Genomic DNA, 12,832 nt, shown 5'->3' on the forward strand with positions numbered 1-12,832 from the left:
TTGGTTAAGAAAAAGCAGTTTCAACGTGGAGTACATATCATAGGATAAAATTTGCTCAAATGAACCACAGCTGCTACTTGCATTTGAAAGGCACTGTTCGAACTTAAAACAATCGTGAACTTTTAACCTGCACGTGCCATTAAATGTACGAGAAAATGTTGCAAAAAATATCGTTAAGTTTAAAAAATTGATGAACTTTTAACCTGCACGTGAAAGTGTGTTGATAGAATACGTTGCACTTCTGACTTCTATGTGTTGTTGAATATTAAAAAAACGGTTTATATGGAAAATTAAAAAGAAACCAATAGAGAGAAGTTTTGAAACCTAAAAGAATCAAGGAACTATTCTAATTTGTTCTTTACATGTGTTTATGTGTGGAGCAACACAATTATAGACACAACAGCACCAGGGAGAGGAAGAAGCAGGGAGTGGGGGGACGGGGGAGATGGTCAGAATGGCACACATGCACAAATAAGCACAGCACAAGTATAGACAAACAATGGCCAAAATGAAATACACCAACAAGGAGCACAAGTCACACAACCCGCCAACATCACACCACTGAACGAGCATAGAAGTGAAAACCACGCTGAATTCATACAGGATGTGTACAAAGGCCGGTCGTTGGTGTTGTGGGATGTCTGCGACCGTGGTTATCAGAGATGAGATGCCCAGCACGTGGCACATGGGGCGAGTTCACTGTGTGTTAGATTGCCAAACAGCTGCTTCTCCCTCCCACAAGCCCCCTCACTTTTCTACGGTGCGCTGTTGTACCTCGTGCACTTGTACAGCACACCATTGTAATGCCTATTCACGCATGTCCTGCTACATTCAAACTACACCATCACAGTGTCATTTGGAGGTGGTGCATGGCACTTTACAACATCAAGTGCTGCGGCCTTTGTGGCAGGTCACACCAGAACACAGAGACATACTTACCGCACTTCCTGTACACGGACATGTCTGAGACACCCTGTTCCCCTTGCCGGATAGGCACACCCCTGCACTGACCTGTGTACTCCGGACCAGCACATGCCAGTTGTGCATGCTGGAGGATGCATGTGTAGCTACATGTCCAGGCTCACTGCCAACGCTGCGGTGACAGCACACTGTGATGTTGCAGGGCTCGTGCCTATCATGCTAAGACAATTTCCACAGGGACACACTTGCTCAGATGCGGGTTTGGGGGGCGTTGGCGGTCCTGGAGTTGTTGCGATGAGTCGTGTGGCCCTCATGGGAATCCCTGCATCATGCTCATTGATTCTATAGCACCTGTGGGTGTTCTGGTGTGGCTCTTGGCTGTGTTCCGTTTCATGGTGCAGGTAGTCATCCTGCTTAACACCAGCAGAAAGCAGGTGTAAAATACCTTGCCATAACGTGGTTTATCGCCGGAATTTATTTCGCATTACTGTTGGCGTGAAAGTTGTGATGTGATTTTTTGTGTGTGCAGAACAATATACAAACTGAGCAGTGTATCTTGCCAAGATCCAGCACTTGATGCACTATTCCCAATCAATATAAATACAATGAGAGTTCTTAATTGATTTTGTGTGTGCACTGTAAGTGCAGCTACTACCTCAGTGCAATTCAATACAGGATTTTAGTATTTAGAATAAATCGCAAAGGTGCACCTCGTGTCTTTTGGTACGGGAACGGCTAGTCTGCATTTCATTATCAGCACTTTAATGGAAGTAAAGTTGAGATAAATCTAACACACTATTCAGAAGTTGGTGTAAACTGCAGACATCACCAGTATTCCCACGATAAGTGCCCCAAAATTTAACACCATGGTGGACTCCATCAAATAACAGTAATAAGAAGAAGAGTCACACAGCAGTTAAGAGAACAACCAAAAACGTTATTATTTTTTTTACTTTATTTTTTTATAAATATATATGTAAACGATAAACGAAAAACTATTTGCAAAATTTTGTTTTTATTAACATATATATAAATGATAAGCTAATAAACAAAATGTAACAAAAATAATAGAAAACAGGAAGGCGGAACACTCCTGTGGGGACCATGGATGTCAACGACAGAGCCTGGAAAATAAAGCACAAAATAAGGACGTGTGTAATGGGCATATCAAAGGAGAGAGGCTCAGAGAAACAGAGAAGGAAAAAAAAGCCAGAGAGAAAAAGAGAGGGAAAGAAAGAAAGGGAGTGAGAAAGGGAGATGGAAGAGAGAGAGTTAGAAAGATAGAAGGAAAAGAAGGAAGAGAGAGAGAGAGAGAGAGAGAGAGAGAGAGAGAGTGAGAGACAGACACTGCTGCCTCTGCGCATACATGAGCAAATAATTACCTGGTGCCACCAGAGTGTGCAGCAGTAGGCACTCCACATGCCCGTCAAAACTCTGCGCATCCCATATATGTCCAGAGTCCTGAGTCATGAATGGCGGAGACAACATCAGCTTCTCCGCGGATCTCGCAGAGTCCTGAATGGTGGAGACCACATCATCTTCTCCACATCCCAGCAGATCTCACACATGTCGCTGAGTCCTGAGTCATCGATGGCGGAGACAACATCAGCTTTTGGGGCCGCTAAGCCTGTGGAACTCAAGTGTGTGCACGTGGTGGTAGGCCCCTGATGGCCATATGAGGTTTGGGTGGTACTAGCCCTGTGCATCTGAATTCCGCGCCAAGGGGGTGGTAGGCCCCTGATGGCTATACAGATCAGGGTGCGACTAACCTTCTGCACAACTTTTCAAAGACTCTTTATGGTTGAGACACGTGGAGCGTCTGCCATCTAGTAAGCACCGGCAATAAAGGATGTGACGTTGTCGATCTATTATATATGCGTGGTCACATGGCCTGTGACGCATGTGCCGGATGGGTGTGGTGTGTGTGCAAACCTGCCCTGGGGGAGTGGCCGTGAGATGTTGAGAACTAGACCACTGATATGCACACCAACAGTGTGTACGCCTGCGACAGGTAGCTATGTGGGGCCAACGTCGGAACGTAATCGCAGTGGCGTGGCGTCGCGTGGCCACGCGATGGAACAGGGCAGGGATAGCTACAGTAATGCGGACGGCTCATAGTACTGCGTCTGTGAGTCAAGCGGATGGGCCGCAGCTGGCCCTGTTCTAGCCTTGGTGCGAACTGTTTATAACTCACCCTACATAAGCATTGAAAAAACATTTTGTGATTCAGTCCGTCAGCTGGCATTTGTCTGAGGCATTTGTGAAAACATATCGGAGTTCTTTCTGTGATAGATACCCCTTTGACACTGCCTCTCCCCACATCAGCAGGTAACGCACCCTCATTTACCATCATGCCCCCAACAACCTTCTTGGGCCTAGAAGTGTCCCTGTGCAGTTGGACAAAGAAGAATCTTAGTCATGTATAGATTTACATATAAAAAAATTATTTAAAGAAAAGAACAACAAATAAGACTGAAGGGGGTCTGGTGCTGTGGTCGCTGCCACGAAGTTGGGGTCACTGCCATTCAGGACTCAGGACACATTACAAATGTGGGATCGGCTTGTGTTAAAGCGGGTTAGTGGGATTACATGTCGCCGGCCTTGCATATCGAAATATGCATCACTGATCAAAGGGAGTGTGGTGCTGTGGTCACTGCCACGGACTTGGGGTGACTGCCATTCAGGTGTCAGGACACAGTTACACATGTCGGATCGGCTTGTGTTAAATAGGTTTAGTGGAACTACGTGCCGCTGGCCTTGCATATGGAAATATGCCTCACTGATCAGAGAGAGTCTGGTACTGTGGTCGCTGCCATGGACTTGGGGTGACTGCTATTCAGGACACAGTTACACATGTGGGATCAGGTTGTGTTAAAGAGGGTTAGTGGGACTATGTGTCGCCGGCCTTGCATATGGAAATATGTCAAACTGATCAAAGAGTATGCTGCTGTGGTCGCTGCCACGGACTTGGGGTCACTGCCATTCAGGACTCAGGACACAGTTACACATGTGGGATCAGCTTGTGTTAAAGAGGGTTAGTGGGACTACATGTCGCCGGCCTTGCATTTCGAAATATGCCTCACTGATCGAAGGGAGTCTGGTGCTGTGTTCGCTGCCATGGACTTGGGGTCACTGCCATTCAGGACTCAGGACACAGTTACACATGTGGGATCGACTTGTGTTGGACAGTGTTACTTGGCACCACATGTCCAAAATTCAAATTGTGAGGTCTGCTGCCCGCAGTGAAGACTGCTGAGTGTTCATTTGTATTTGAAAATGAATTTGGTCATTGTACTAAAGCTATAACTGATATAAAAAATGTTCAAGGAGAAAGGATACTAAAAGGATATTATGTAGATTTGAGGCCTGTGATAGTTACTTGCCTAGTGGACTCTGTAGTTAATGAATAAAGAAATAATTTTCATTGTGAGCCCTACTGAGTGCAGTGTAGGCGTATGATGAAAAGATGAAATAAGTATAGAATACATTGACGAAGTGTTTTATTTTCTGAGTACAATCTTGTTAGAAATGAGCATTTAAAATTGGAATTGCGAGCTGTACTGCCTGTAGTGTAGACTGCTATTCCATGTTAGTTTGCATTTGAAGATTAATTTGGTCATTGTAGTAAAGCTATAACTGAGATAAAAAAAAACATCTTGAAGCGAGGATACTAAAAGGATAATATGTAGGGTGTAGGACTGTGATAGTTAGTTGCCTACTGGAGTCTGTAGTTTCATATGGAAATACCCCTCACTGATCAAAGGGAGTGTGGTGCTGTGGTCGCTGCCACAGACTTGGGGTGACTGCTATTCAGGACTCAGGACACAGTTACACATGTGGGATTGGCTTGTGTTAAAGAGGGTTAGTGGGACTACGTGTTGCCGGCCTTGCATATCGAAATATGCCTCACTGATCGAAGGGAGTATGGTGCTGTGGTTGCTGCCAGAGACTTGGGGTGACTGCCATTCAGGACTCACATGTTACACATGTGGGATCGGCTTGTGTTGAACAGAGTTATTGGCACCACGTGTCGCCACCGTTGCATATGGAAATATGCCTAACTAATCAGAGCGAGTATGCAGCTGTGGTCACTGCCATGGACTTGGGGTCACTGCCATTCAGGACTCAGGACACAGTTCCACTTGTGGGATTGTTCAGCTTGTGTTGAACAGAGTTATTTGCATCACGTGTCGCCGCCGTTGCATATGGAAATATGCCTCACTGATTGAAGGGAGTCTGGTGCTGTGGTTGTCTCACGGATTTAGGGTCACTACCATTCAGGACTTAGGACACAGTTCCACATGTGGGATCGGCTTGTGTTGAAGACGGTTAGTGGCACCATTTGTCGCCGGTCTTCCACAGTGTAGGCCAGAGGTAGCAGTGAGCAAGGGCACACAGCCACGTGCATAAGTTGGTGGCCCCACCGGCCTGTGTAGTGCAGGTTCAGTGGCACCACGTGTCTCCGGCCTTCCATATGGAAATACCCCTCACTGATCGAAGGGAGTTTGGTGCTGTGGTCGCTGCAATTCAGGACTCAGGAAACACTTACACATGTGAGATCGGCTTGTGTTGAACAGGGTTAGTTGGCACCATGTGTCGTCGGTCTTCCACAGTGTAGGCCGGAGGCAGCGGTTAGCAAAGGCCCACAGGCAGGTGACGTTGACTTGAGCTGCACAGATTGGGAGCATGTGGTCTTCTTAACCCATTATAGTGTCTTACACAATTTGCGTCGCTACTAATCTTGAATTGTGAACCGTGTAACCCCAGTGTAGGGCGGAGGCAGTGGCCAGGATGGGTGCACAGCTGCGTGGCGATGATTTATGGTGCAGTGCGTTAGTGGCACCTGAAGCACACAGCGTGTGTGGACCGTGCGATGATGCTTGATCTGGGGGGGCTGCACTGGAAGCAAAGTGTCTTGCGAACTGGACTGCGACAACTGCAATCGCCACTGCATCTGAATTGTGAGCGCTGCTGTCCGCAGTGTAGATTGAAGGCAGTAGTTGGTACAGACATAAGTCTGCGGTGCTGTGCCGCTGGGTTCACAGGGGGCCTGTGTCGCGGAGGCCTGCGGTTCTGGCGGCAGCTACATGCCAGGGTGAGGGCTGCCGCTGTGACAGACTTGTTGGTCTTCCCTCACATGAACCACGCCTGGGGCTTGGCGTGTTTATTCATACTGCTATGCTGGAGTGACGTACGTTGGAGCAGCCCACTCTGCTTCCGCTTCCAGGGGGGACAACACAGCTACATGACCGAGATCTTCCCCACTGCCTGAGGTAACATGGTTGAGTCCACTGTGCACTACACTACAAGTATCAACAGTATATCTCCACATGGAGAGGTTTGTGCTTTGCATAGTGAGGTCTGTGCAGCACATCAGTGTTACACTTGGCATTGTGTGCTTTATTGTTGAAGGGTGACTTGCCTCCTTCATACATAGTTGGTTGCCACATCTCCCAACATTCAGTTATTGTGTGGCTGAAGGGCGTGGTGTTTTGGGAAGGTCCGTTATCCTGTTTTGCGCTGCCTTGGTGGTAGTAGGGGGGTGGTGCGGGGGGAGGTTCTGGTGGTGTGGCGCTGGGTGTTGTCATCTTATTGCGTGTCAGACCTGCATGATCAGTAGCTCTAACACGTGTTGGTCTTTAGATGTGGCTGTTAGTTGGGTCCAATTCACGGAGTAGATAGTCGACCTCCTTACACCAATTAAAGGTTGATGTTAATTTGTTACTGCTAACTCGGCTTATCGCCTGCTTTTTGGATCGCATTGCAGATTTGGCTGGTCGTTGAAAATATGGGGAAGTGATGTTTTCATGTTTTTTTTGCATGGGAACGCCTACTTTGCATTTCATTACCGTTAGTTGTGGCTCTCGTTTGTGGCGATTTTGTTTGCGTAAGGTATTGATGGAAGAGTGGTGAGATTTGCAGTTTTCACCAAGTTGAGAATGGGTTGATAATTAAAAAACACAGAAAAAAAGGTAGGTTTAATGAACATTATAATTAGAAATTAGCATTTAAAAAACCTTTGATATTCACTGAAAAAACCATAGGTTTCAGGGATGTTATAGTTAGTTGGACATTTCACTCATAGAAAACCATAGAAATTCCCCTGTTATAGTTAGTTGAGCTAACTATAACTCATGCCCCTGCAATGCACTGCTGATGACGTCACATATTACATCATTCATGACATGGTCAGTGACATCACTGATGACATCACTGATGACATCATCCAAGTCAAAATCTGATGCACCTTATCAGACCCTAATATAACACTTGATACACCCACTCTAAAATACAGACAATAATATTCGAAACCATGAACACACCGATACCAGTTAGTACATATCCACTTCTCTAATTCCTAGGTCTACACACACATCAATTCATTCACCCATACAGTCAGCCATCAATATAGCATTATCATATCCAGTCACATATCTATACAGACACTCACACACCGCCTCTCATTCATAGAGTTATTCACACACCTAGTCAGTAATGGAAATAATCAATCACACTTTCATTTACTCACCTGTACAGTTATACACATACCACGTCACTTATTTAAGCATATACTAACACATACTACTTACACTCTAATACAATAACTAATACAAGCACACACTGATCCATACAGGCACTCTCACAATCACTCACTCTCACATACAGTCATTTATACAGTCCAACACTCATATATACTGCCTTTCACATATGGAGTTACTTACATATGTACCACTGAGGCATCCATTTACTCACCAAGACACTCATGCACACACTCACCAAGCCATACAGCCCTTCACAGATACAGACTTGAACACATATACCCAGTGAAATATCCACTCACACATCTATGCACACCCCCCACCTACACAGATACTCAGGCACCCATACAGGTACTCAGACAAGCAATCAAAAGCTCATATAGATCCTCATTTAGTTGCTAACCAAACCATGGAACTGCTTACACACCAACTGACAACCTAAACTGTGTGAATGTCTGTCCAACTGACTATAACATCCCTGAAACCTATGTTTTTTTTCAGTGAATTTCAAAGGTTTTTTAAATGCTAATTTCTAACTATAACGTGCCTAAAACCTATGGTTTTTTCAGTGAATATATATATATATCTATATATATTACCTACTGGCGGTCGCTAGTATGTAGTTAAAGTTAGGACCTAGTTTCCATAGGAAAAGCGTTTTTTGTTTTCCCAATAACTTTGAAGACATTTGAAGAATCTTTGCTAAATTTTCAAAACTAGTGGGGTGTTCTGGTCAGCTCCTATCTTAAAAGTTTCGGGGTGATTCATCAAGCGGGGGCCGAGAAAAAAGGGGGTCCCAGAACGCGTTTTCCCCATGTAAATTTTCATAGGAAACTTTAGACAAAGCTGCAGCCCGAACTGCTGAACGGAATTATACCAAATTTAGCAGAAAGGTAGCTTTTGGTTCAAAACGCAACCTTTTTGTTAAATGGTGTACATCCGTTCAGCAGTTTTTTAAATATTAAAGGAAAAAGAACTTTATATATCTGGGCGGAGCTTAACCACACATCTCATCGTGAGATCTGATTGGCTGTTAGCACTTCATCCAGGAATTTTTGGCAGCCATCTTGGGACAAATATACATGATAGCACCTCATTAAAAAGCATTGCAGTGAATGGAAGGTTTTGAGGGTCACCAAAAGGAGAACGTATAAAGGGTGATAAGACTTTAGTTACATCATAAATCATTTGTTAATGGTACCATACTAATTTTAGGAATTGTAGTGTGTTCTAAGTTGATTTTAAACCCTGTGAAAAAGCCTTCTGCTGCGATTTCACGAATCATGTTTGGGCGAAAACTATTTTCTCATACTTTTCCCACAGAGGTTTGGAAGGTGATCTAGAAGGTAAAATGAGAGCATATTTTCTGTAAATTCACAATATCTTTCTCAGTCATGTGAGAATGAAGTCTGATATTCTATTATAGGACTGGAGGCTTCGTATTATGCTTACTCTTTCTTTTACTGACAACACAGAAGCCAATGAAAAACGTTCATTCAATAACAAAAACTACATTTCCCATGGTGCTCTTGCACCAATCACGTCACATTAGCCCCAATAAGAGCCACCAACACAATCGCATGAGCCTCTTTCTTTTCTGATAACAGCAAGAGACAAGTGCTGTCTTATTACTTTATATATCCTTGTCTTTTTATAAATTGCGCTATGGGCGTTTTGCATATTGTTATCAGACTGTTGATATTGTGCATGTGATAACATTGTTTCATAGATAGATCTACACGCACATTGCACGAGTGATTGGGTCTTTGACCTTATTGGTTAGTCTGCTACTTTGTTGCAATTTGAAGCTCCTACGGGAGCGGGAGTACCTTTCAGCTTTTCACGGACTTTCAGGCCTCATTGGTCGCGCACATTCAGCACTGTTGTCTGGGGCTCCCCTCATCGCCCAACAACCTCGGAGCCTGCGTTTCAAAGGTTCTGACGTGTGCAGCCCAATTGGGCTCCTTTTGAGATTGATTTGTGCCACATTGGGCTGCGCACGTCATGACCTTCCCATTTTTTGAATATTTACTGCTCTTCCTGTGGAGTTTCTTCATGAGCTGACTGACGCCTGATTTCCAGTAAGAACAATCACCTTGTGGAGTGGGCACAGGCTCCTTGTATTGAAATATTGGCTCCTACGCCAGTTAAGGCTGCAAGAACTTGATTACAGCACTGCTGAGGCGGCTTGGTACTCTAAAGACTTTCTAACAGAATTTTTGCAAGTGGGCTATCCCCCCCTTCCTCCTCCATTGATATTCTAATCCTTTTATTGTTCTTGCTACTCACCCCAAATTAATAACATGGATGATTGGGTGAGATATGAGGATGATGAGGAGGTATATTATGATGGACAGCAGACTTTCCTTTAAGACTCTATTGTTGATGCGCTGGACGCCTCCGTGCAGCAGTCTGTTAACAAGGCATTGGAGAGCACAGTTCCAAATACTGTGCAAAAAGCTTTGGCGGCTGCATTAAAACCTATCACGAAGCAGCTTGAAAGTTTTGCTAAACTCCATGGGTTTAGGAAATCTACATCCAAGCTTGATTCTCCTTCAGAGACTGCAAAAGCGAAGGAGAAGAAGTGGCCCCATGCAAGCGCTTTAGGTTCTTTACCTTGGAGCGATCCAGGGGATCACACTTATTCCTCTGGAGGAAAAGCGACGTGTAAACGAAAAGCGTATGTTGATGACAATACCACGGATACCAACACTGACATTACTGATGAGGAAGCCCATCCTAGAAAGAAGGCAAAAACAGATGCCTCTCTGGGTCCGGATACTCCACCATCCAATACCCCGTTCACCTTTAATCCAGGTGACATTGTGCACCCCCGTTCTTCCGACTGGGCCCTGGCCCGAGGTCTTGGATTATTTGCACGATAACCTTTGCAGGGGGTTTGACAAAGAAGTCCTTAATAGGCTGAGTTCAGAGTGCCCTCGACCCGATCTTCCAGACAAAGTGTCTGAAAACCTGGAAATCTACGTTAGTCTTCTTACCTTTCTGAAAAATGTTGCCAAAGATCCTAAGAAGGGGATAGACCACGCTTGGCACAGGTGCTAAGACAAGCTCTTGGATGTTGCGGGTCCGTTGGCAAAAGTCTTGCAAGTGTCCCTCATGGCCAAAGAATCAGGGGCCCCGTGGATCCGGATGTCTTGGCGGAATGGACTCAAAGGGCGATCTGCCTCCTTGGCAATGCTAATTGCGCAATATCCACCGAACGACGCAAATCCTTCTCATGCACATTGATTCCAACCTCACTGACCTTGCTTCTGCAGAACCGGGACCCCTAGCTGATGGCAATCTCTTTGGCAACTGCTTTGTCAAAGACGTCTCGAAGTATGTGGGGACATTCACATCCCTGGACAAGGTGCAATCTGGCATTAAACGTGTCTTCCAGCAAGGCCTTTTAAACAGGGCCGGATGAGGCAGGGGACGCTCGTCAGGCCGCTTCTATAATCAAGGTCCCTTCAGAGGCGACTATGGCCCCGGCAGGGGAGAATGGGATTCAACTAGAGGAGGTACCTTCTATCCCACACACCGACGCTTTAACAAACGCTGTTTCCACGGGGTTGGAAACAGAGCAGGATTCCAGGAGTTCTGCAGGTAAGAGTAACAGACATTTCTCCGTTACCACTGGGGGGTCAGACACAATTCTTTGTTCACAATTGGAGAAGATTGACACAGGATGCCTGGGTATTAAAGACTGTTCAGGGGTTCCATCTGGAATTCTATAATACACCAATTCAGGATGCACTCCCCAGGTCACTCAGTTTTTCCCAACAAGAATGTATTTTTATAGATACCGAAATCGGCGAAGTGCTGAGAAAACATGTGATCGCTTGCTGTGACTGCGGGCCTCACGGTTTTTCCAGCAATGTCTTTTCGGTTCAAAAGAAAGGTGGTGGTCACAGACTAGTTCTGAATCTGAGGGATTTCAATCAATTCCTGATTTACAAACATTTCAAGATGGAGGGAATTCATCTTTTGGTGGACTTACTGAAAACAAGGGATTGGATGGTAAGGCTAGATCTCAAAGATGCGTACCTTTCCATTCCAATTTATCCTCCTCATCGACGTTTCCTACAATTCCAATGGAGGGATCAATGATTTGGCCCTTCCTTCCGGGCTTTCCTCAGCTCCTTGGTGTTTCACCAAGATAATGAAGCCGGTGGTAGCACACCTATGAGGACAAGTTGTTCGCATGATCATTTACCTGGACGACATCTTAATCATGGCTCAGAGTCCAGAGTTGGCCAAGCAAGATCTTCAGATGACAATGTCTCTCTTGCAGAGTTTGGGGTTTGTGATCAACGAACCCAAGTCATCTCTTTGTCCATCTCAGACAATAGATTTTCTGGGTTTTGTGATAGATTCTCGGGCTGCTCAACTAAGCCTTCCCAAGACAAAGGTGAAAGCTCTCAAGAAAGATATATTGGCAATTCTCAACAAGCAGATGGTCTCTCTCAGGACAATTGCCAGAGTAGTTAGACTTCTGGCTTCCTCCATCCAGGCAATTTTCCCGGGCCCTCTACATTACAGGGCTCTTCAGAGGTTGAAGATTCAACATCTCCAAAAAGGTTTGTCCTACACGGACCAAGTTCCGTTGTTGCAGGAAGTACGGGAGGAGATGCAGTGGTGGCTGGGCCGCGTGGAACGGCAGAGCAATTTTCGGCTCTCAACCCGAGGTTACAATAGAATCCGATGCCATTCATTGGGGCTGGGGAACGCGTTGCGGAGACATCTCCACAGGAGGAAGGTGGTTTCCCCAAGAATTAGCCTTACACATCAATTGCCTGGAACTTCTAGGGGTTCCTTCGCAATACAGACCCTATCTACCAAGCAGACCTCATGTTGTATCCTTCTCAGGATGGACAACATATCGGCGGTGAGGTATATCAACAAGTTGGGAGGTACGAGGTCATCTCTACTAGCAGAGATTGCCAAAGACTTTTGGCATTATTGCCTGAGTCTACAGATCACGGTAATAGCGGAGTACATTCCGGGCCAGTCCAACTTGGTAGCAGACTGGAATTCCAGACACCTCAAAGAGTACAGCGATTGGCAACTTCAACCAATCTTATTCCAGTGGTTACAAGAGATCTGTGGTCCATGTCAAATAGACCTGTTTGTCTCCAGACTGAATCGACAGGTTCCGATCTTTTTCAGCTGGAGACCAGACACGCTGGCGAGCGCGACGGATGCCTTCCTTCAGGATTTGTTAGAGGGGCTGAACTATGCGTTTTCCCCCTTTCTTTTGATTCCCAGAGTGACGTCACATATTGTCAAGCAGCAGGCGGAACTGATTCCCTGTGGAGATCACAGTCCTGGTTCCCAGTATTGTTGGAGATGAGCTGCGATCTGCCCAGGAT

At 45.5% G+C, this 12,832-nt stretch overlaps 1 pseudogene; it reads left to right on the forward strand.

The window, feature by feature from the left end:
* The first annotated feature begins 10,942 nt into the window (after positions 1-10,942).
* LOC146822199 (uncharacterized) lies at positions 10,943-11,951 on the forward strand (annotated as a pseudogene).
* Positions 11,952-12,832: the final 881 nt, after the last annotated feature.

The sequence above is a fragment of the Triturus cristatus genome, chromosome 6, assembly GCF_964204655.1.
Source record: "Triturus cristatus chromosome 6, aTriCri1.1, whole genome shotgun sequence".
NCBI classification, from domain to species: Eukaryota; Metazoa; Chordata; class Amphibia; order Caudata; family Salamandridae; genus Triturus; species Triturus cristatus.